This window comes from Petromyzon marinus, unplaced genomic scaffold, assembly GCF_048934315.1.
Source record: "Petromyzon marinus isolate PM22_M1 ecotype Great Lakes invasive population unplaced genomic scaffold, UKy_Petmar_22M1.pri1.0 PM_Scaffold_138, whole genome shotgun sequence".
Classification (NCBI taxonomy): Eukaryota; Metazoa; Chordata; class Hyperoartia; order Petromyzontiformes; family Petromyzontidae; genus Petromyzon; species Petromyzon marinus.
In genome coordinates, this window is record NW_027423100.1 from 5,001 (window position 1) to 31,683 (window position 26,683).

General features: G+C 49.9%; 1 long non-coding RNA gene across 1 annotated transcript in view; it reads right to left on the minus strand.

Moving 5' to 3' along the window:
• LOC142922666 (uncharacterized) overlaps positions 1-26,683 on the minus strand; it is a 93,119-nt gene that overhangs the window by 3,493 nt on the left and 62,943 nt on the right. The window contains exon 2 of the long non-coding RNA XR_012940215.1: positions 3,269-3,378. This is a non-coding gene — a long non-coding RNA (uncharacterized LOC142922666). The remainder of the gene's footprint in view (positions 1-3,268; positions 3,379-26,683) is intronic.

Sequence of the window (26,683 nt, forward strand, 5' to 3'; positions counted from 1 at the left end):
TTTCATTCCACATTCGCCCTGCTGTTCCGAGTCGCGTGTGGAATCGAGGATTGCGATAAGCTGTATGCTACCAAAGCTATCAGGGGGGTTGTGTGTAAGAGCTGCGCAAATACAATTGTCAAGTTTTGCGAGCGAGCGAGCGATCCAGCCGGCGAAGGGCAGCTCGCAACACGGAAGTTGAGCAACGACGAAGCGCGGCCCTGAAGTAAGGGCGGGTGTCCGTGTGAAGCTGGCAGCTGCACGGTCAAGGAGAGAGCGAAGAGAAACGAGAGAGAAACGAGCGCCGAGCGACGACAAGCAATCAACCTGGCGAACGGGCGGAAAGCGCCAAGCGCCGACCATGGCAACAGCATCGCAGAGAGCCAGCCCCACCGAGCGAGGCTGCCAGCCGCCAGCGGGCGGAGCGTTGTGCCGACTCAAGAGCCTGACCAGCCGCCCGTTGAGCAGGAGGGGGAGGCGGGCTCGACCCACACTCACACCGCGCGTCACCGCCCCGGTGAGGTGCCGGCCGCCAGCGGGCGAGCCGCCGGCGGCTATCTGGCGGCGGGATCATCGCGCCGACTCTTCCGGCCGGCTGTGGACAGGAAACTGTGGCCGCCCCCCCCCCCCCCCCCCCGAGCAACGGAAGAGAGCCAAGCCGTTTGTACGACCATCCCCCACGCTCGCGCCCCCACGACGCATCGCCCGGCGTCTGCTTCACACGAAGAATTGAACGAGCGGCAGAGAAGGCAGACGACCACGCATACCGGGACAAATAAGATCGTTCCAAAACGTCATCTTTGTGTTTCAAGAAGGGTTGCCATTCCAAGGTGGTGCGTTAAACATCAACTGAGTTTTACGTGGACACGGTCATTTAGAAGTGTTTTAGTCGTTCGTTTTTTTTTTCTTTTTAATTGCATAATCTTACAAACGAATTCATTGATAACTACTCTTGCCTTCGGGACGTGTTCCTTTATTGCCCTTCGTATGAATATCGTTGCATGAATATTTAAGGACTTTTTTTCCTATCGCCGTAGATGCTCGCGTTACTCTAGGGAATTAATCAATTATTCTGTTACCCAGTTCAACAACGTGATCATTGAGGGTTAAATGTATGGATCGATGAGGGGAACATCTCCTGGAGTACTGTGTTGACAATTCCAAGCATAAGAGTTCACATATTAGAGTGTTATGTTCTTGTTTAGAAATTAAAATTGCTTAACACAGAAGAGTCTGAGTGGTGACTTCCTAAGTTCATGCGTAATAATCCTAATTATAAGAACTGTTTCCTGCGGTAAGATTTAAATTTGGAGACCTGAGATAACACACTAAGACATAATCAGTAAATGTTTTAAAGCGACAATAATTGTATTATACCGATTGATAATACAACCCTAGTCAACGAAGCAGAGCTTAATCTGGCATACTTACATCACACCTGCATAACTTCATACAATTAACTGTCTTATCCCGAGTGATAATACTACCCTCAAAAATGAGTTTGAGCTCAATTATCATAACTGCATATAGTAGCATAATCGCACGCAGTCGCATAAACTAATACGATAAATTAGCATAATATATGCACATAATTACACCAAATAACATAAATTCAGATTACGTATTTTTCCAACAGGAAGTGACGTCACGCACACAGGCCCAACAGGAAGTGACGTCACGCATACAGCCCCAACAGGAAGTGTAGTCATGTGTCACTACAACGGGTCTGTGGGGTCACGTGGTCACGTGGTCTGAGGGGTCACGTGGTCTGCGGGGTCACGTGGTCTATGGGGTTACAGGGTCTGTGGTCTGGCCTAGGGGCACCCCCAGTGGCAGCTGTCTCTGTGCTTCAGTCAGCTGCCATTAGGGGGGGCGCGGGGGGAGGGTGAGCATCTGCAGGAGGGATAAATAAGCGGCGACGTTTCGGGCGATGGCCCTGCAGAAGGTGCGGCTTGGCCTACTCTTCCCGCGCTGTCAGCGAGAGGGGGGAGTGAACGCTCGACACAACACGGCCGTGTTGGTGCTCAGCAGCAGGTGAGGACCCCCCTCCGCTGAGCTGCTGTCTGTCTCTTGTTCAGGTAGGCGACACGGCACTCACAAACAACAGCTGCCTCACCAAAGTGGTGGCTGTTCATCGTCATCATCGTCATCGTCATCATCGTCATCATCGTCGTCATCGTCATCATCATCGTCATCATCGTCATCATCGTCGTCATCATCATCATCGTCGTCATCATCATCATCATCATCGTGTGGATATGTAGAGCAGGAGGACCTGGAGACAAATCCATGCAGTGACGACCACGGTGAGAGAGACACTCAGAGACTCCACATCTACAGCAGCAGGCATCGTCAGGGTCGGGATGGAACCCACGACCTCCTGTACACCGAGCGAGGTAGTCAACATCTCATAGCCACTGTGATGATGATGATGAGAGAGAGACACTCAGAGACTCCACATCTACAGCAGCAGCAGCAGCAGGCATCGTCAGGGTCGGGATGGAACCCACGACCTCCTGTGTACCAGGCGAGGTAGTCAACATCTCATAGCCACCGTGATGATGATGATGAGAGAGAGACACTCAGAGACTCCACATCTACAGCAGCAGCAGCAGGCATTGTCAGGGTCGGGATGGAACCCACGACCTCCTGTGTACCAGGCGAGGTAGTCAACATCTCACCAGCACGACCTCCTGTGCACCAAGCGAGGTAGTCAACATCTCACCAGCACGACCTCCTGTGTACCAGGCGAGGTAGTCAACATCTCACCAGCACGACCTCCTGTACACCAGGCGAGGTAGTCAACATCTAACCAGCACGACCTCCTGTGTACCAGGCGAGGTAGTCAACATCTCACCCACGACCTCCTGTACACCAGGCGAGGTAGTCAACATCTCACCAGCACGACCTCCTGTGTACCAGGCGAGGTAGTCAACATCTCACCAGCACGACCTCCTGTGTACCAGGCGAGGTAGTCAACATCTCACCCACGACTTCCTGTGTAGCAGGCGAGGTAGTCAACATCTCACCAGCACGACCTCCTGTGTACCAGGCGAGGTAGTCAACATCTCACCCACGACCTCCTGTACACCAGGCGAGGTAGTCAACATCTCCTAGCCACTGTGGTGGTGATGATGATGAGAGAGAGACACTCAGAGACTCCACATCTACAGCAGTAGCAGCAGGCGTTGTCAGGGTCGGGATGGAACCCACGACCTCCTGTGTACCAGGCGAGGTAGTCAACATCTCCTGGCCACCGTGGACTGAGAGGGTGAGGGCGTGTTCTCACCAGGGGTTGTGCTGGGGTCCGGCGAGGAGAGGCCGGCGGGCGAGAGGAGGAGGAGGATGATGAGGAGCGTGGGGAGCGAAAGTGAAAGACGATGAAGGGACCTCATCGCCCTGCAGGGAACATCAACAACATCAACAACATCAACACCAACCACTACATCACTATTATGAACATCAACTCACTGTGTAGAACAGGGGGAGATCACACAAACTCCACTCACTCACTCTGTAGAACAGGGGGAGATCACACAAACTCCACTCACTCACTCTGTAGAACAGGGGGAGATCACACAAACTCCACTCACTCACTCTGTAGAACAGGGGGAGATCACACAAACTCCACTCACTCACTCTGTAGAACAGGGGGAGATCACACAAACTCCACTCACTCACTCTGTAGAACAGGGGGAGATCACACAAACTCCACTCACTCACTCTGTAGAACAGGGGGAGATCACACAAACTCCACTCACTCACTCACTCTGTAGAACAGGGGAGATCACACAAACTCCACTCACTCACTCTGTAGAACAGGGGGAGATCACACAAACTCCACTCACTCACTCTGTAGAACAGGGGGAGATCATCCAAACTCCACTCACTCACTCTGTAGAACATGGGGAGATCACACAAACTCCACTCACTCTGTAGAACAGGGGGAGATCACACAAACTCCACTCACTCACTGTGTAGAACAGGGGGAGATCACACAAACTCCACTCACTCACTCAGTAGAACAGGGGGAGATCATACAAACTCCACTCACTCTGTAGAACAGAGGGAGATCACACAAACTCCACTCACTCACTCTGTAGAACAGGGGGAGATCACACAAACTCCACTCACTCACTCTGTAGAACAGGGGGAGATCACACAAACTCCACTCACTCACTCTGTAGAACAGGGGGAGATCACACAAACTCCACTCACTCACTGTGTAGAACAGGGGGAGATCATACAAACTCCACTCACTCTGTAGAACAGGGGGAGATCACACAAACTCCACTCACTCACTCTGTAGAACAGGGGGAGATCACACAAACTCCACTCACTCACTCTGTAGAACAGGGGGAGATCACACAAACTTCACTCACTCACTCTGTAGAACAGGGGGAGATCACACAAACTCCACTCACTCACTCTGTAGAACAGGGGAAGATCATACAAACCCCACTCACTCACTCTGTAGAACAGGGGGAGATCACACAAACTCCACTCACTCTGTAGAACAGGGGGAGATCACACAAACTCCACTCACTTACTCTGTAGAACAGGGGGAGATCACACAAACTCCACTCACTCACTCTGTAGAACAGGGGGAGATCACACAAACTCCACTCACTCACGGTGTAGAACAGAGGGAGATCACACAAACTCCACTCACTCTGTAGAACAGGGGGAGATCACACAAACTCCACTCACTTACTCTGTAGAACAGGGGGAGATCACACAAACTCCACTCACTCACTCTGTAGAACAGGGGGAGATCACACAAACTCCACTTTCTCACTGTAGAACAGGGGGAGATCACACAAACTCCACTCACTCACTCTGTAGAACAGGGGGAGATCACACAAACTCCACTCACTCCCTCTGTAGAACAGGGGGAGATCACACAAACTCCACTCACTCTGTAGAACAGGGGGAGATCACACAAACTCCACTCACTCACTCTGTAGAACAGGGGGAGATCACTCAAACTCCACTCACTCTGTAGAACAGGGGGAGATCACACAAACTCCACTCACTCACTCTGTAGAACAGGGGGAGATCACACAAACTCCACTCACTCCCTCTGTAGAACAGGGGGAGATCACACAAACTCCACTCACTCACTCTGTAGAACAGGGGGAGATCACACAAACTCCACTCACTCACTCTGTAGAACAGGGGGAGATCACACAAACTCCACTCACTCTGTAGAACACGGGGAGATCACACAAACTCCACTCACTCTGTAGAACAGGGGGAGATCACACAAACTCCACTCACTCACTGTGAAGAACAGGGGGAGATCACACAAACTCCACTCACTCACTCTGTAGAACAGGGGGAGATCACACAAATTCCACTCCCTCTGTAGAACAGGGGGAGATCACACAAACTCCACTCACTCACTCTGTAGAACAGGGGGAGATCACACAAACTCCACTCACTCTGTAGAATAGGGGGAGATCACACAAACTCCACTCACTCACTCTGTAGAACAGGGGGAGATCATACAAACTCCACTCACTCACTCTGTAGAACAGGGGGAGATCACACAAACTCCACTCACTCTGTAGAACAGGGGAGATCACACAAACTCCACTCACTCACTCTGTAGAACAGGGGGAGATCACACAAACTCCACTCACTCACTCTGTAGAACAGGGGGAGATCACACAAACTCCACTCACTCACTCTGTAGAACAGGGGGAGATCATACAAACTCCACTCACTCATTCTGTAGAACAGAGGGAGATCACACAAACTCCACTCACTCACTCTGTAGAACAGGGGGAGATCACACAAACTCCACTCACTCACTCTGTAGAACAGGGGGAGATCACACAAACTCCACTCACTCACTGTGTAGAACAGGGGGAGATCACACAAACTCCACTCACTCACTCTGTAGAACAGGGGGAGATCACACAAACTCCACTCACTCACTGTGTAGAACAGGGGAAGATCATACAAACTCCACTCACTCTGTAGAACAGGGGGAGATCACACAAACTCCACTCACTCACTCTGTAGAACAGGGGGAATCACACAAACTCCACTCACTCTGTAGAACAGGGGGAGATCACATAAACTCCACTCACTCTGTAGAACAGGGGGAGATCACACAAACTCCACTCACTCTGTAGAACAGTGGAAGATCACACAAACTCCACTCACTCACTGTGTAGTACAGGGGGAGATCACACAAACTCCACTCACTCTGTAGAACAGGGGGAGATCACACAAACTCCACTCACTTACTCTGTAGAACAGGGGGAGATCACACAAACTCCACTCACTCACTCTGTAGAACAGGGGGAGATCACACAAACTCCACTCACTCACTCTGTAGAACAGGAGGAGATCACACAAACTCCACTCACTCACTCTGTAGAACAGGGGGAGATCACACAAACTCCACTCACTCACTCTGTAGAAGAGGGAGAGATTACACAAACTCCACTCACTCACTGTGTAGAACAGGGGGAGATCACACAAACTCCACTCACTCAATCACTCTGTAGAACAAGGGGAGATCACACAAACTCCACTCACTCACTGTGTAGAACAGGGGGAGATCACACAAACTCCACTCACTCTGTAGAACAGGGGGAGATCACACAAACTCCACTCACTCACTCTGTAGAACAGGGGGAGATCACACAAACTCCACTCACTCTGTAGAACAGGGGGAGATCACACAAACTCCACTCACTCTGTAAAACAGGGGGAGATCACACAAACTCCACTCACTCTGTAGAACAGGGGGAGATCACACAAACTCCACTCACTCTGTAGAACAGGGGGAGATCACACAAACTCCACTCACTCACTCTGTAGAACAGGGGGAGATCACACAAACTCCACTCACTCTGTAGAACAGGGGGAGATCACACAAACTCCACTCACTCACTCTGTAGAACAGGGGGAGATCACACAAACTCCACTCACTCGCTCTGTAGAACAGGGGGAGATCACACAAACTCCACTCACTCACTCTGTAGAACAGGGGGAGATCACACAAACTCCACTCACTCACTCTGTAGAACAGGGGGAGATCACACAAACTCCACTCACTCACTCTGTAGAACACGGGGAGATCACACAAACTCCATTCACTCACTCTGTAGAACAGGGGGAGATCACACAAACTCCACTCACTCACTGTGTAGAACAGGGGGAGATCACACAAACTCCACTCACTCACTCTGTAGAACAGGGGGAGATCACACAAACTCCACTCACTCACTGTGTAGAACAGGGGGAGATCACACAAACTCCACTCACTCACTCTGTAGAACAGGGGGAGATCACACAAACTCCACTCACTCGCTCTGTAGAACAGGGGGAGATCACACAAACTCCACTCACTCACTCTGTAGAACAGGGGGAGATCACACAAACTCCACTCACTCACTCTGTAGAACAGGGGGAGATCACACAAACTCCACTCACTCACTCTGTAGAACACGGGGAGATCACACAAACTCCATTCACTCACTCTGTAGAACAGGGGGAGATCACACAAACTCCACTCACTCACTGTGTAGAACAGGGGGAGATCACACAAACTCCACTCACTCACTCTGTAGAACAGGGGGAGATCACACAAATTCCACTCCCTCTGTAGAACAGGGGGAGATCACACAAACTCCACTCACTCTGTAGAATAGGGGGAGATCACACAAACTCCACTCACTCACTCTGTAGAACAGGGGGAGATCACACAAACTCCACTCACTCTGTAGAACAGGGGGAGATCACACAAACTCCACTCACTCACTCTGTAGAACAGGGGGAGATCACACAAACTCCACTCACTCCCTCTGTAGAACAGGGGGAGATCACACAAACTCCACTCATTCACTCTGTAGAACAGGGGGAGATCACACAAACTCCACTCACTCACTCTGTAGAACAGGGGGAGATCACACAAACTCCACTAACTCACTCTGTAGAACACGGGGAGATCACACAAACTCCACTCACTCTGTAGAATAGGGGGAGATCACACAAACTCCACTCACTCACTCTGTAGAACAGGGGGAGATCATACAAACTCCACTCACTCACTCTGTAGAACAGGGGGAGATCACACAAACTCCACTCACTCTGTAGAACAGGGGGAGATCACACAAACTCCACTCACTCTGTAGAACAGGGGGAGATCACACAAACTCCACTTTCTCACTGTAGAACAGGGGGAGATCACACAAACTCCACTCACTCACTCTGTAGAACAGGGGGAGATCACACAAACTCCACTCACTCACTCTGTAGAACAGGGGGAGATCACACAAACTCCACTCACTCACTCTGTAGAACAGGGGGAGATCACACAAACTCCACTCACTCTGTAGAACACGGGGAGATCACACAAACTCCACTCACTCACTCTGTAGAACAGGGGGAGATCACACAAACTCCACTCACTCGCTCTGTAGAACAGGGGGAGATCACACAAACTCGACTCACTCACTCTGTAGAACAGGGGGAGATCACACAAACTCCACTCACTCACTCTGTAGAACAGGGGGAGATCACACAAACTCCACTCACTCTGTAGAACACGGGGAGATCACACAAACTCCATTCACTCACTCTGTAGAACAGGGGGAGATCACACAAACTCCACTCACTCACTGTGTAGAACAGGGGGAGATCACACAAACTCCACTCACTCACTCTGTAGAACAGGGGGAGATCACACAAATTCCACTCCCTCTGTAGAACAGGGGGAGATCACACAAACTCCACTCACTCTGTAGAATAGGGGGAGATCACACAAACTCCACTCACTCACTCTGTAGAACAGGGGGAGATCACACAAACTCCACTCACTCTGTAGAACAGGGGGAGATCACACAAACTCCACTCACTCACTCTGTAGAACAGGGGGAGATCACACAAACTCCACTCACTCCCTCTGTAGAACAGGGGGAGATCACACAAACTCCACTCACTCCCTCTGTAGAACAGGGGGAGATCACACAAACTCCACTCACTCACTCTGTAGAACAGGGGGAGATCACACAAACTCCACTCACTCACTCTGTAGAACAGGGGGAGATCACACAAACTCCACTAACTCACTCTGTAGAACACGGGGAGATCACACAAACTCCATTCACTCACTCTGTAGAACAGGGGGAGATCACACAAACTCCACTCACTCACTGTGTAGAACAGGGGGAGATCACACAAACTCCACTCACTCACTCTGTAGAACAGGGGGAGATCACACAAATTCCACTCCCTCTGTAGAACAGGGGGAGATCACACAAACTCCACTCACTCTGTAGAATAGGGGGAGATCACACAAACTCCACTCACTCACTCTGTAGAACAGGGGGAGATCATACAAACTCCACTCACTCACTCTGTAGAACAGGGGGAGATCACACAAACTCCACTCACTCTGTAAAACAGGGGAGATCACACAAACTCCACTCACTCACTCTGTAGAACAGGGGGAGATCACACAAACTCCACTCACTCACTCTGTAGAACAGGGGGAGATCACACAAACCCCACTCACTCACTCTGTAGAACAGGGGGAGATCACACAAACTCCACTCACTCACTCTGTAGACCAGCGTATATCACACAAACTCCACTCACTCACTCTGTAGAACAGGGGGAGATCACACAAACTCCACTCACTCTGTAGAACAGGGGGAGATCACACAAACTCCACTTTCTCACTGTAGAACAGGGGGAGATCACACAAACTCCACTCACTCACTCTGTAGAACAGGGGGAGATCACACAAACTCCACTCACTCACTCTGTAGAACAGGGGGAGATCACACAAACTCCACTCACTCACTCTGTAGAACAGGGGGAGATCACACAAACTCCACTCACTCACTCTGTAGAACAGGGGGAATCACACAAACTCCACTCACTCTGTAGAACAGGGGGAGATCACATAAACTCCACTCACTCTGTAGAACAGGGGGAGATCACACAAACTCCACTCACTCTGTAGAACAGGGGGAGATCACACAAACTCCACTTTCTCACTGTAGAACAGGGGGAGATCACACAAACTCCACTCACTCACTCTGTAGAACAGGGGGAGATCACACAAACTCCACTCACTCACTCTGTAGAACAGGGGGAGATCACACAAACTCCACTCACTCACTCTGTAGAACAGGGGGAGATCACACAAACTCCACTCACTCTGTAGAACACGGGGAGATCACACAAACTCCACTCACTCACTCTGTAGAACAGGGGGAGATCACACAAACTCCACTCACTCGCTCTGTAGAACAGGGGGAGATCACACAAACTCGACTCACTCACTCTGTAGAACAGCGGGAGATCACACAAACTCCACTCACTCACTCTGTAGAACAGGGGGAGATCACACAAACTCCACTCACTCTGTAGAACACGGGGAGATCACACAAACTCCATTCACTCACTCTGTAGAACAGGGGGAGATCACACAAACTCCACTCACTCACTGTGTAGAACAGGGGGAGATCACACAAACTCCACTCACTCACTCTGTAGAACAGGGGGAGATCACACAAATTCCACTCCCTCTGTAGAACAGGGGGAGATCACACAAACTCCACTCACTCTGTAGAATAGGGGGAGATCACACAAACTCCACTCACTCACTCTGTAGAACAGGGGGAGATCACACAAACTCCACTCACTCTGTAGAACAGGGGGAGATCACACAAACTCCACTCACTCACTCTGTAGAACAGGGGGAGATCACACAAACTCCACTCACTCCCTCTGTAGAACAGGGGGAGATCACACAAACTCCACTCACTCCCTCTGTAGAACAGGGGGAGATCACACAAACTCCACTCACTCACTCTGTAGAACAGGGGGAGATCACACAAACTCCACTCACTCACTCTGTAGAACAGGGGGAGATCACACAAACTCCACTAACTCACTCTGTAGAACACGGGGAGATCACACAAACTCCATTCACTCACTCTGTAGAACAGGGGGAGATCACACAAACTCCACTCACTCACTGTGTAGAACAGGGGGAGATCACACAAACTCCACTCACTCACTCTGTAGAACAGGGGGAGATCACACAAATTCCACTCCCTCTGTAGAACAGGGGGAGATCACACAAACTCCACTCACTCTGTAGAATAGGGGGAGATCACACAAACTCCACTCACTCACTCTGTAGAACAGGGGGAGATCATACAAACTCCACTCACTCACTCTGTAGAACAGGGGGAGATCACACAAACTCCACTCACTCTGTAAAACAGGGGAGATCACACAAACTCCACTCACTCACTCTGTAGAACAGGGGGAGATCACACAAACTCCACTCACTCACTCTGTAGAACAGGGGGAGATCACACAAACCCCACTCACTCACTCTGTAGAACAGGGGGAGATCACACAAACTCCACTCACTCACTCTGTAGACCAGCGTATATCACACAAACTCCACTCACTCACTCTGTAGAACAGGGGGAGATCACACAAACTCCACTCACTCTGTAGAACAGGGGGAGATCACACAAACTCCACTTTCTCACTGTAGAACAGGGGGAGATCACACAAACTCCACTCACTCACTCTGTAGAACAGGGGGAGATCACACAAACTCCACTCACTCACTCTGTAGAACAGGGGGAGATCACACAAACTCCACTCACTCACTCTGTAGAACAGGGGGAGATCACACAAACTCCACTCACTCTGTAGAACAGGGGGAGATCACACAAACTCCACTCACTCACTCTGTAGAATAGGGGGAGATCACACAAACTCCACTCACTCACTCTGTAGAACAGGGGGAGATCATACAAACTCCACTCACTCACTCTGTAGAACAGGGGGAGATCACACAAACTCCACTCACTCTGTAAAACAGGGGAGATCACACAAACTCCACTCACTCACTCTGTAGAACAGGGGGAGATCACACAAACTCCACTCACTCACTCTGTAGAACAGGGGGAGATCACACAAACCCCACTCACTCACTCTGTAGAACAGGGGTAGATCACACAAACTCCACTCACTCACTCTGTAGACCAGTGTATATCACACAAACTCCACTCACTCACTCTGTAGAACAGGGGGAGATCACACAAACTCCACTCACTCTGTAGAACAGGGGGAGATCACACAAACTCCACTTTCTCACTGTAGAACAGGGGGAGATCACACAAACTCCACTCACTCACTCTGTAGAACAGGGGGAGATCACACAAACTCCACTCACTCACTCTGTAGAACAGGGGGAGATCACACAAACTCCACTCACTCTGTAGAACAGGCGGAGATCACACAAACTCCACTCACTCACTCTGTAGAACAGGGGGAGATCACACAAACTCCACTCACTCTGTAGAACAGGGGGAGATCACACAAACTCCACTTTCTCACTGTAGAACAGGGGGAGATCACACAAACTCCACTCACTCACTCTGTAGAACAGGGGGAGATCACACAAACTCCACTCACTCACTCTGTAGAACAGGGGGAGATCACACAAACTCCACTCACTCCCTCTGTAGAACAGGGGGAGATCACACAAACTCCACTCACTCTGTAGAACAGGGGGAGATCACACAAACTCCACTCACTCACTCTGTAGAACAGGGGGAGATCACTCAAACTCCACTCACTCTGTAGAACAGGGGGAGATCACACAAACTCCACTCACTCACTCTGTAGAACAGGGGGAGATCACACAAACTCCACTCACTCCCTCTGTAGAACAGGGGGAGATCACACAAACTCCACTCACTCACTCTGTAGAACAGGGGGAGATCACACAAACTCCACTCACTCACTCTGTAGAACAGGGGGAGATCACACAAACTCCACTCACTCACTCTGTAGAACACGGGGAGATCACACAAACTCCACTCACTCTGTAGAACAGGGGGAGATCACACAAACTCCACTCACTCACTGTGTAGAACAGGGGGAGATCACACAAACTCCACTCACTCACTGTGTAGAACAGGGGGAGATCACACAAACTCCACTCACTAACTCTGTAGAACAGGGGGAGATCACACAAATTCCACTCCCTCTGTAGAACAGGGGGAGATCACACAAACTCCACTCACTCTGTAGAATAGGGGGAGATCACACAAACTCCACTCACTCACTCTGTAGAACAGGGGGAGATCACACAAACTCCACTCACTCTGTAGAACAGGGGGAGATCACACAAACTCCACTCACTCACTCTGTAGAACAGGGGGAGATCACACAAACTCCACTCACTCCCTCTGTAGAACAGGGGGAGATCACACAAACTCCACTCACTCCCTCTGTAGAACAGGGGGAGATCACACAAACTCCACTCACTCACTCTGTAGAACAGGGGGAGATCACACAAACTCCACTCACTCACTCTGTAGAACAGGGGGAGATCACACAAACTCCACTAACTCACTCTGTAGAACACGGGGAGATCACACAAACTCCATTCACTCACTCTGTAGAACAGGGGGAGATCACACAAACTCCACTCACTCACTGTGTAGAACAGGGGGAGATCACACAAACTCCACTCACTCACTCTGTAGAACAGGGGGAGATCACACAAATTCCACTCCCTCTGTAGAACAGGGGGAGATCACACAAACTCCACTCACTCTGTAGAATAGGGGGAGATCACACAAACTCCACTCACTCACTCTGTAGAACAGGGGGAGATCATACAAACTCCACTCACTCACTCTGTAGAACAGGGGGAGATCACACAAACTCCACTCACTCTGTAAAACAGGGGAGATCACACAAACTCCACTCACTCATTCTGTAGAACAGGGGGAGATCACACAAACTCCACTCACTCACTCTGTAGAACAGGGGGAGATCACACAAACCCCACTCACTCACTCTGTAGAACAGGGGGAGATCACACAAACTCCACTCACTCACTCTGTAGACCAGCGTATATCACACAAACTCCACTCACTCACTCTGTAGAACAGGGGGAGATCACACAAACTCCACTCACTCTGTAGAACAGGGGGAGATCACACAAACTCCACTTTCTCACTGTAGAACAGGGGGAGATCACACAAACTCCACTCACTCACTCTGTAGAACAGGGGGAGATCACACAAACTCCACTCACTCACTCTGTAGAACAGGGGGAGATCACACAAACTCCACTCACTCACTCTGTAGAACAGGGGGAGATCACACAAACTCCACTCACTCTGTAGAACAGGGGGAGATCACACAAACTCCACTCACTCACTCTGTAGAACAGGGGGAGATCACACAAACTCCACTCACTCTGTAGAACAGGGGGAGATCACACAAACTCCACTTTCTCACTGTAGAACAGGGGGAGATCACACAAACTCCACTCACTCACTCTGTAGAACAGGGGGAGATCACACAAACTCCACTCACTCACTCTGTAGAACAGGGGGAGATCACACAAACTCCACTCACTCACTCTGTAGAACAGGGGGAGATCACACAAACTCCACTCACTCCCTCTGTAGAACAGGGGGAGATCACACAAACTCCACTCACTCTGTAGAACAGGGGGAGATCACACAAACTCCACTCACTCACTCTGTAGAACAGGGGGAGATCACTCAAACTCCACTCACTCTGTAGAACAGGGGGAGATCACACAAACTCCACTCACTCACTCTGTAGAACAGGGGGAGATCACACAAACTCCACTCACTCACTCTGTAGAACAGGGGGAGATCACACAAACTCCACTCACTCCCTCTGTAGAACAGGGGGAGATCACACAAACTCCACTCACTCACTCTGTAGAACAGGGGGAGATCACACAAACTCCACTCACTCACTCTGTAGAACAGGGGGAGATCACACAAACTCCACTCACTCACTCTGTAGAACACGGGGAGATCACACAAACTCCACTCACTCTGTAGAACAGGGGGAGATCACACAAACTCCACTCACTCACTGTGTAGAACAGGGGGAGATCACACAAACTCCACTCACTCACTGTGTAGAACAGGGGGAGATCACACAAACTCCACTCACTAACTCTGTAGAACAGGGGGAGATCACACAAATTCCACTCCCTCTGTAGAACAGGGGGAGATCACACAAACTCCACTCACTCTGTAGAATAGGGGGAGATCACACAAACTCCACTCACTCACTCTGTAGAACAGGGGGAGATCACACAAACTCCACTCACTCTGTAGAACAGGGGGAGATCACACAAACTCCACTCACTCACTCTGTAGAACAGGGGGAGATCACACAAACTCCACTCACTCCCTCTGTAGAACAGGGGGAGATCACACAAACTCCACTCACTCCCTCTGTAGAACAGGGGGAGATCACACAAACTCCACTCACTCACTCTGTAGAACAGGGGGAGATCACACAAACTCCACTCACTCACTCTGTAGAACAGGGGGAGATCACACAAACTCCACTAACTCACTCTGTAGAACACGGGGAGATCACACAAACTCCATTCACTCACTCTGTAGAACAGGGGGAGATCACACAAACTCCACTCACTCACTGTGTAGAACAGGGGGAGATCACACAAACTCCACTCACTCACTCTGTAGAACAGGGGGAGATCACACAAATTCCACTCCCTCTGTAGAACAGGGGGAGATCACACAAACTCCACTCACTCTGTAGAATAGGGGGAGATCACACAAACTCCACTCACTCACTCTGTAGAACAGGGGGAGATCATACAAACTCCACTCACTCACTCTGTAGAACAGGGGGAGATCACACAAACTCCACTCACTCTGTAAAACAGGGGAGATCACACAAACTCCACTCACTCATTCTGTAGAACAGGGGGAGATCACACAAACTCCACTCACTCACTCTGTAGAACAGGGGGAGATCACACAAACCCCACTCACTCACTCTGTAGAACAGGGGGAGATCACACAAACTCCACTCACTCACTCTGTAGACCAGCGTATATCACACAAACTCCACTCACTCACTCTGTAGAACAGGGGGAGATCACACAAACTCCACTCACTCTGTAGAACAGGGGGAGATCACACAAACTCCACTTTCTCACTGTAGAACAGGGGGAGATCACACAAACTCCACTCACTCACTCTGTAGAACAGGGGGAGATCACACAAACTCCACTCACTCACTCTGTAGAACAGGGGGAGATCACACAAACTCCACTCACTCTGTAGAACAGGGGGAGATCACACAAACTCCACTCACTCACTCTGTAGAACAGGGGGAGATCACACAAACTCCACTCACTCTGTAGAACAGGGGGAGATCACACAAACTCCACTTTCTCACTGTAGAACAGGGGGAGATCACACAAACTCCACTCACTCACTCTGTAGAACAGGGGGAGATCACACAAACTCCACTCACTCACTCTGTAGAACAGGGGGAGATCACACAAACTCCACTCACTCACTCTGTAGAACAGGGGGAGATCACACAAACTCCACTCACTCCCTCTGTAGAACAGGGGGAGATCACACAAACTCCACTCACTCTGTAGAACAGGGGGAGATCACACAAACTCCACTCACTCACTCTGTAGAACAGGGGGAGATCACTCAAACTCCACTCACTCTGTAGAACAGGGGGAGATCACACAAACTCCACTCACTCACTCTGTAGAACAGGGGGAGATCACACAAACTCCACTCACTCCCTCTGTAGAACAGGGGGAGATCACACAAACTCCACTCACTCACTCTGTAGAACAGGGGGAGATCACACAAACTCCACTCACTCACTCTGTAGAACAGGGGGAGATCACACAAACTCCACTCACTCACTCTGTAGAACAGGGGGAGATCACACAAACTCCACTAACTCACTCTGTAGAACACGGGGAGATCACACAAACTCCATTCACTCACTCTGTAGAACAGGGGGAGATCACACAAACTCCACTCACTCACTGTGTAGAACAGGGGGAGATCACACAAACTCCACTCACTCACTCTGTAGAACAGGGGGAGATCACACAAATTCCACTCCCTCTGTAGAACAGGGGGAGATCACACAAACTCCACTCACTCTGTAGAATAGGGGGAGATCACACAAACTCCACTCACTCACTCTGTAGAACAGGGGGAGATCATACAAACTCCACTCACTCACTCTGTAGAACAGGGGGAGATCACACAAACTCCACTCACTCTGTAAAACAGGGGAGATCACACAAACTCCACTCACTCACTCTGTAGAACAGGGGGAGATCACACAAACTCCACTCACTCACTCTGTAGAACAGGGGGAGATCACACAAACCCCACTCACTCACTCTGTAGAACAGGGGGAGATCACACAAACTCCACTCACTCACTCTGTAGACCAGCGTATATCACACAAACTCCACTCACTCACTCTGTAGAACAGGGGGAGATCACACAAACTCCACTCACTCTGTAGAACAGGGGGAGATCACACAAACTCCACTTTCTCACTGTAGAACAGGGGGAGATCACACAAACTCCACTCACTCACTCTGTAGAACAGGGGGAGATCACACAAACTCCACTCACTCACTCTGTAGAACAGGGGGAGATCACACAAACTCCACTCACTCACTCTGTAGAACAGGGGGAGATCACACAAACTCCACTCACTCTGTAGAACAGGGGGACATCACACAAACTCCACTCACTCACTCTGTAGAACAGGGGGAGATCACACAAACTCCACTCACTCTGTAGAACAGGGGGAGATCACACAAACTCCACTTTCTCACTGTAGAACAGGGGGAGATCACACAAACTCCACTCACTCACTCTGTAGAACAGGGGGAGATCACACAAACTCCACTCACTCACTCTGTAGAACAGGGGGAGATCACACAAACTCCACTCACTCACTCTGTAGAACAGGGGGAGATCACACAAACTCCACTCACTCCCTCTGTAGAACAGGGGGAGATCACACAAACTCCACTCACTCTGTAGAACAGGGGGAGATCACACAAACTCCACTCACTCACTCTGTAGAACAGGGGGAGATCACTCAAACTCCACTCACTCTGTAGAACAGGGGGAGATCACACAAACTCCACTCACTCACTCTGTAGAACAGGGGGAGATCACACAAACTCCACTCACTCCCTCTGTAGAACAGGGGGAGATCACACAAACTCCACTCACTCACTCTGTAGAACAGGGGGAGATCACACAAACTCCACTCACTCACTCTGTAGAACAGGGGGAGATCACACAAACTCCACTCACTCACTCTGTAGAACACGGGGAGATCACACAAACTCCACTCACTCTGTAGAACAGGGGGAGATCACACAAACTCCACTCACTCACTGTGTAGAACAGGGGGAGATCACACAAACTCCACTCACTCACTGTGTAGAACAGGGGGAGATCACACAAACTCCACTCACTCACTCTGTAGAACAGGGGGAGATCACACAAATTCCACTCCCTCTGTAGAACAGGGGGAGATCACACAAACTCCACTCACTCTGTAGAATAGGGGGAGATCACACAAACTCCACTCACTCACTCTGTAGAACAGGGGGAGATCACACAAACTCCACTCACTCTGTAGAACAGGGGGAGATCACACAAACTCCACTCACTCACTCTGTAGAACAGGGGGAGATCACACAAACTCCACTCACTCCCTCTGTAGAACAGGGGGAGATCACACAAACTCCACTCACTCCCTCTGTAGAACAGGGGGAGATCACACAAACTCCACTCACTCACTCTGTAGAACAGGGGGAGATCACACAAACTCCACTCACTCACTCTGTAGAACAGGGGGAGATCACACAAACTCCACTAACTCACTCTGTAGAACACGGGGAGATCACACAAACTCCATTCACTCACTCTGTAGAACAGGGGGAGATCACACAAACTCCACTCACTCACTGTGTAGAACAGGGGGAGATCACACAAACTCCACTCACTCACTCTGTAGAACAGGGGGAGATCACACAAATTCCACTCCCTCTGTAGAACAGGGGGAGATCACACAAACTCCACTCACTCTGTAGAATAGGGGGAGATCACACAAACTCCACTCACTCACTCTGTAGAACAGGGGGAGATCATACAAACTCCACTCACTCACTCTGTAGCACAGGGGGAGATCACACAAACTCCACTCACTCTGTAAAACAGGGGAGATCACACAAACTCCACTCACTCACTCTGTAGAACAGGGGGAGATCACACAAACTCCACTCACTCACTCTGTAGAACAGGGGGAGATCACACAAACCCCACTCACTCACTCTGTAGAACAGGGGGAGATCACACAAACTCCACTCACTCACTCTGTAGACCAGCGTATATCACACAAACTCCACTCACTCACTCTGTAGAACAGGGGGAGATCACACAAACTCCACTCACTCTGTAGAACAGGGGGAGATCACACAAACTCCACTTTCTCACTGTAGAACAGGGGGAGATCACACAAACTCCACTCACTCACTCTGTAGAACAGGGGGAGATCACACAAACTCCACTCACTCACTCTGTAGAACAGGGGGAGATCACACAAACTCCACTCACTCACTCTGTAGAACAGGGGGAGATCACACAAACTCCACTCACTCTGTAGAACAGGGGGAGATCACACAAACTCCACTCACTCACTCTGTAGAACAGGGGGAGATCACACAAACTCCACTCACTCTGTAGAACAGGGGGAGATCACACAAACTCCACTTTCTCACTGTAGAACAGGGGGAGATCACACAAACTCCACTCACTCACTCTGTAGAACAGGGGGAGATCACACAAACTCCACTCACTCACTCTGTAGAACAGGGGGAGATCACACAAACTCCACTCACTCACTCTGTAGAACAGGGGGAGATCACACAAACTCCACTCACTCCCTCTGTAGAACAGGGGGAGATCACACAAACTCCACTCACTCTGTAGAACAGGGGGAGATCACACAAACTCCACTCACTCACTCTGTAGAACAGGGGGAGATCACTCAAACTCCACTCACTCTGTAGAACAGGGGGAGATCACACAAACTCCACTCACTCACTCTGTAGAACAGGGGGAGATCACACAAACTCCACTCACTCCCTCTGTAGAACAGGGGGAGATCACACAAACTCCACTCACTCACTCTGTAGAACAGGGGGAGATCACACAAACTCCACTCACTCACTCTGTAGAACAGGGGGAGATCACACAAACTCCACTCACTCACTCTGTAGAACACGGGGAGATCACACAAACTCCACTCACTCTGTAGAACAGGGGGAGATCACACAAACTCCACTCACTCACTGTGTAGAACAGGGGGAGATCACACAAACTCCACTCACTCACTCTGTAGAACAGGGGGAGATCACACAAATTCCACTCCCTCTGTAGAACAGGGGGAGATCACACAAACTCCACTCACTCACTCTGTAGAACAGGGGGAGATCACACAAACTCCACTCACTCTGTAGAATAGGGGGACATCACACAAACTCCACTCACTCACTCTGTAGAACAGGGGGAGATCATACAAACTCCACTCACTCACTCTGTAGAACAGGGGGAGATCACACAAACTCCACTCAATCTGTAGAACAGGGGAGATCACACAAACTCCACTCACTCACTCTGTAGAACAGGGGGAGATCACACAAACTCCACTCACTCACTCTGTAGAACAGGGGGAGATCACACAAACTCCACTCACTCACTCTGTAGAACAGGGGGAGATCATACAAACTCCACTCACTCATTCTGTAGAACAGAGGGAGATCACACAAACTCCACTCACTCACTCTGTAGAACAGGGGGAGATCACACAAACTCCACTCACTCACTCTGTAGAACAGGGGGAGATCACACAAACTCCACTCACTCACTGTGTAGAACAGGGGGAGATCACACAAACTCCACTCACTCACTGTGTAGAACAGGGGAAGATCATACAAACTCCACTCACTCTGTAGAACAGGGGGAGATCACACAAACTCCACTCACTCACTCTGTAGAACAGGGGGAGATCACACAAACTCCACTCACTCTGTAGAACAGGGGGAGATCACATAAACTCCACTCACTCTGTAGAACAGGGGGAGATCACACAAACTCCACTCACTCTGTAGAACAGTGGAAGATCACACAAACTCCACTCACTCACTGTGTAGTACAGGGGGAGATCACACAAACTCCACTCACTCACTCTGTAGAACAGGGGGAGATCATACAAACTCCACTCACTCACTCTGTAGAACAGGGGGAGATCACACAAACTCCACTCACTCTGTAGAACAGGGGAGATCACACAAACTCCACTCACTCACTCTGTAGAACAGGGGGAGATCACACAAACTCCACTCACTCACTCTGTAGAACAGGGGGAGATCACACAAACTCCACTCACTCACTCTGTAGAACAGGGGGAGATCATACAAACTCCACTCACTCATTCTGTAGAACAGAGGGAGATCACACAAACTCCACTCACTCACTCTGTAGAACAGGGGGAGATCACACAAACTCCACTCACTCACTCTGTAGAACAGGGGGAGATCACACAAACTCCACTCACTCACTGTGTAGAACAGGGGGAGATCACACAAACTCCACTCACTCACTCTGTAGAACAGGGGGAGATCACACAAACTCCACTCACTCACTGTGTAGAACAGGGGAAGATCATACAAACTCCACTCACTCTGTAGAACAGGGGGAGATCACACAAACTCCACTCACTCACTCTGTAGAACAGGGGGAGATCACACAAACTCCACTCACTCTGTAGAACAGGGGGAGATCACATAAACTCCACTCACTCTGTAGAACAGGGGGAGATCACACAAACTCCACTCACTCTGTAGAACAGTGGAAGATCACACAAACTCCACTCACTCACTGTGTAGTACAGGGGGAGATCACACAAACTCCACTCACTCTGTAGAACAGGAGGAGATCACACAAACTCCACTCACTCACTCTGTAGAACAGGGGGAGATCACACAAACTCCACTCACTCACTCTGTAGAAGAGGGAGAGATCACACAAACTCCACTCACTCACTGTGTAGAACAGGGGGAGATCACACAAACTCCACTCACTCAATCACTCTGTAGAACAAGGGGAGATCACACAAACTCCACTCACTCACTGTGTAGGACAGGGGGAGATCACACAAACTCCACTCACTCTGTAGAACAGGGGGAGATCACACAAACTCCACTCACTCACTCTGTAGAACAGGGGGAGATCACACAAACTCCACTCACTCTGTAGAACAGGGGGAGATCACACAAACTCCACTCACTCTGTAAAACAGGGGGAGATCACACAAACTCCACTCACTCTGTAGAACAGGGGGATATCACACAAACTCCACTCACTCTGTAGAACAGGGGGAGATCACACAAACTCCACTCACTGTGTAGAACAGGGGGAGATCTCACAAACTCCACTCACTCTGTAGAACAGGGGGAGATCACACAAACTCCACTCACTCACTGTGTAGAACAGGGGGAGATCACACAAACTCCACTCACTCACTCTGTAGAACAGGGGGAGATCACACAAATTCCACTCCCTCTGTAGAACAGGGGGAGATCACACAAACTCCACTCACTCTGTAGAATAGGGGGAGATCACACAAACTCCACTCACTCACTCTGTAGAACAGCGGGAGATCACACAAACTCCACTCACTCTGTAGAACAGGGGGAGATCACACAAACTCCACTCACTCACTCTGTAGAACAGGGGGAGATCACACAAACTCCACTCACTCCCTCTGTAGAACAGGGGGAGATCACACAAACTCCACTCACTCCCTCTGTAGAACAGGGGGAGATCACACAAACTCCACTCACTCACTCTGTAGAACAGGGGGAGATCACACAAACTCCACTCACTCACTCTGTAGAACAGGGGGAGATCACACAAACTCCACTAACTCACTCTGTAGAACACGGGGAGATCACACAAACTCCATTCACTCACTCTGTAGAACAGGGGGAGATCACACAAACTCCACTCACTCACTGTGTAGAACAGGGGGAGATCACACAAACTCCACTCACTCACTGTGTAGAATAGGGGGAGATCACACAAACTCCACTCACTCACTCTGTAGAACAGGGGGAGATCACACAAATTCCACTCCCTCTGTAGAACAGGGGGAGATCACACAAACTCCACTCACTCTGTAGAATAGGGGGAGATCACACAAACTCCACTCACTCACTCTGTAGAACAGGGGGAGATCACACAAACTCCACTCACTCTGTAGAACAGGGGGAGATCACACAAACTCCACTCACTCACTCTGTAGAACAGGGGGAGATCACACAAACTCCACTCACTCCCTCTGTAGAACAGGGGGAGATCACACAAACTCCACTCACTCCCTCTGTAGAACAGGGGGAGATCACACAAACTCCACTCACTCACTCTGTAGAACAGGGGGAGATCACACAAACTCCACTCACTCACTCTGTAGAACAGGGGGAGATCACACAAACTCCACTAACTCACTCTGTAGAACACGGGGAGATCACACAAACTCCATTCACTCACTCTGTAGAACAGGGGGAGATCACACAAACTCCACTCACTCACTGTGTAGAACAGGGGGAGATCACACAAACTCCACTCACTCACTCTGTAGAACAGGGGGAGATCACACAAATTCCACTCCCTCTGTAGAACAGGGGGAGATCACACAAACTCCACTCACTCTGTAGAATAGGGGGAGATCACACAAACTCCACTCACTCACTCTGTAGAACAGGGGGAGATCATACAAACTCCACTCACTCACTCTGTAGAACAGGGGGAGATCACACAAACTCCACTCACTCTGTAAAACAGGGGAGATCACACAAACTCCACTCACTCACTCTGTAGAACAGGGGGAGATCACACAAACTCCACTCACTCACTCTGTAGAACAGGGGGAGATCACACAAACCCCACTCACTCACTCTGTAGAACAGGGGGAGATCACACAAACTCCACTCACTCACTCTGTAGACCAGCGTATATCACACAAACTCCACTCACTCACTCTGTAGAACAGGGGGAGATCACACAAACTCCACTCACTCTGTAGAACAGGGGGAGATCACACAAACTCCACTTTCTCACTGTAGACCAGGGGGAGATCACACAAACTCCACTCACTCACTCTGTAGAACAGGGGGAGATCACACAAACTCCACTCACTCACTCTGTAGAACAGGGGGAGATCACACAAACTCCACTCACTCACTCTGTAGAACAGGGGGAGATCACACAAACTCCACTCACTCTGTAGAACAGGGGGAGATCACACAAACTCCACTCACTCACTCTGTAGAACAGGGGGAGATCACACAAACTCCACTCACTCTGTAGAACAGGGGGAGATCACACAAACTCCACTTTCTCACTGTAGAACAGGGGGAGATCACACAAACTCCACTCACTCACTCTGTAGAACAGGGGGAGATCACACAAACTCCACTCACTCACTCTGTAGAACAGGGGGAGATCACACAAACTCCACTCACTCACTCTGTAGAACAGGGGGAGATCACACAATCTCCACTCACTCCCTCTGTAGAACAGGGGGAGATCACACAAACTCCACTCACTCTGTAGAACAGGGGGAGATCACACAAACTCCACTCACTCACTCTGTAGAACAGGGGGAGATCACTCAAACTCCACTCACTCTGTAGAACAGGGGGAGATCACACAAACTCCACTCACTCACTCTGTAGAACAGGGGGAGATCACACAAACTCCACTCACTCCCTCTGTAGAACAGGGGGAGATCACACAAACTCCACTCACTCACTCTGTAGAACAGGGGGAGATCACACAAACTCCACTCACTCACTCTGTAGAACAGGGGGAGATCACACAAACTCCACTCACTCACTCTGTAGAACACGGGGAGATCACACAAACTCCACTCACTCTGTAGAACAGGGGGAGATCACACAAACTCCACTCACTCACTGTGTAGAACAGGGGGAGATCACACAAACTCCACTCACTCACTCTGTAGAACAGGGGGAGATCACACAAATTCCACTCCCTCTGTAGAACAGGGGGAGATCACACAAACTCCACTCACTCACTCTGTAGAACAGGGGGAGATCACACAAACTCCACTCACTCCGTAGAATAGGGGGACATCACACAAACTCCACTCACTCACTCTGTAGAACAGGGGGAGATCATACAAACTCCACTCACTCACTCTGTAGAACAGGGGGAGATCACACAAACTCCACTCACTCTGTAGAACAGGGGAGATCACACAAACTCCACTCACTCACTCTGTAGAACAGGGGGAGATCACACAAACTCCACTCACTCACTCTGTAGAACAGGGGGAGATCACACAAACTCCACTCACTCACTCTGTAGAACAGGGGGAGATCATACAAACTCCACTCACTCATTCTGTAGAACAGAGGGAGATCACACAAACTCCACTCACTCACTCTGTAGAACAGGGGGAGATCACACAAACTCCACTCACTCACTCTGTAGAACAGGGGGAGATCACACAAACTCCACTCACTCACTGTGTAGAACAGGGGGAGATCACACAAACTCCACTCACTCACTCTGTAGAACAGGGGGAGATCACACAAACTCCACTCACTCACTGTGTAGAACAGGGGAAGATCATACAAACTCCACTCACTCTGTAGAACAGGGGGAGATCACACAAACTCCACTCACTCACTCTGTAGAACAGGGGGAGATCACACAAACTCCACTCACTCTGTAGAACAGGGGCAGATCACATAAACTCCACTCACTCTGTAGAACAGGGGGAGATCACACAAACTCCACTCACTCTGTAGAACAGTGGAAGATCACACAAACTCCACTCACTCACTGTGTAGTACAGGGGGAGATCACACAAACTCCACTCACTCTGTAGAACAGGGGGAGATCACACAAACTCCACTCACTTACTCTGTAGAACAGGGGGAGATCACACAAACTCCACTCACTCACTCTGTAGAACAGGGGGAGATCACACAAACTCCACTCACTCACTCTGTAGAACAGGAGGAGATCACACAAACTCCACTCACAGTTCACTCACTCTGTAGAACACGGGGAGATCACACAAACTCCATTCACTCACTCTGTAGAACAGGGGGAGATCACACAAACTCCACTCACTCACTGTGTAGAACAGGGGGAGATCACACAAACTCCACTCACTCACTCTGTAGAACAGGGGGAGATCACACAAATTCCACTCCCTCTGTAGAACAGGGGGAGATCACACAAACTCCACTCACTCTGTAGAATAGGGGGAGATCACACAAACTCCACTCACTCACTCTGTAGAACAGGGGGAGATCACACAAACTCCACTCACTCTGTAGAACAGGGGAAGATCACACAAACTCCACTTTCTCACTGTAGAACAGGGGGAGATCACACAAACTCCACTCACTCACTCTGTAGAACAGGGGGAGATCACACAAACTCCACTCACTCACTCTGTAGAACAGGGGGAGATCACACAAACTCCACTCACTCTGTAGAACAGGGGGAGATCACACAAACTCCACTCACTCACTCTGTAGAACAGGGGGAGATCACACAAACTCCACTCACGCCCTCTGTAGAACAGGGGGAGATCACACAAACTCCACTCCCTCACTCTGTAGAACAGGGGGAGATCACACAAACTCCACTCACTCACTCTGTAGAACAGGGGGAGATCACACAAACTCCACTCACTCACTCTGTAGAACACG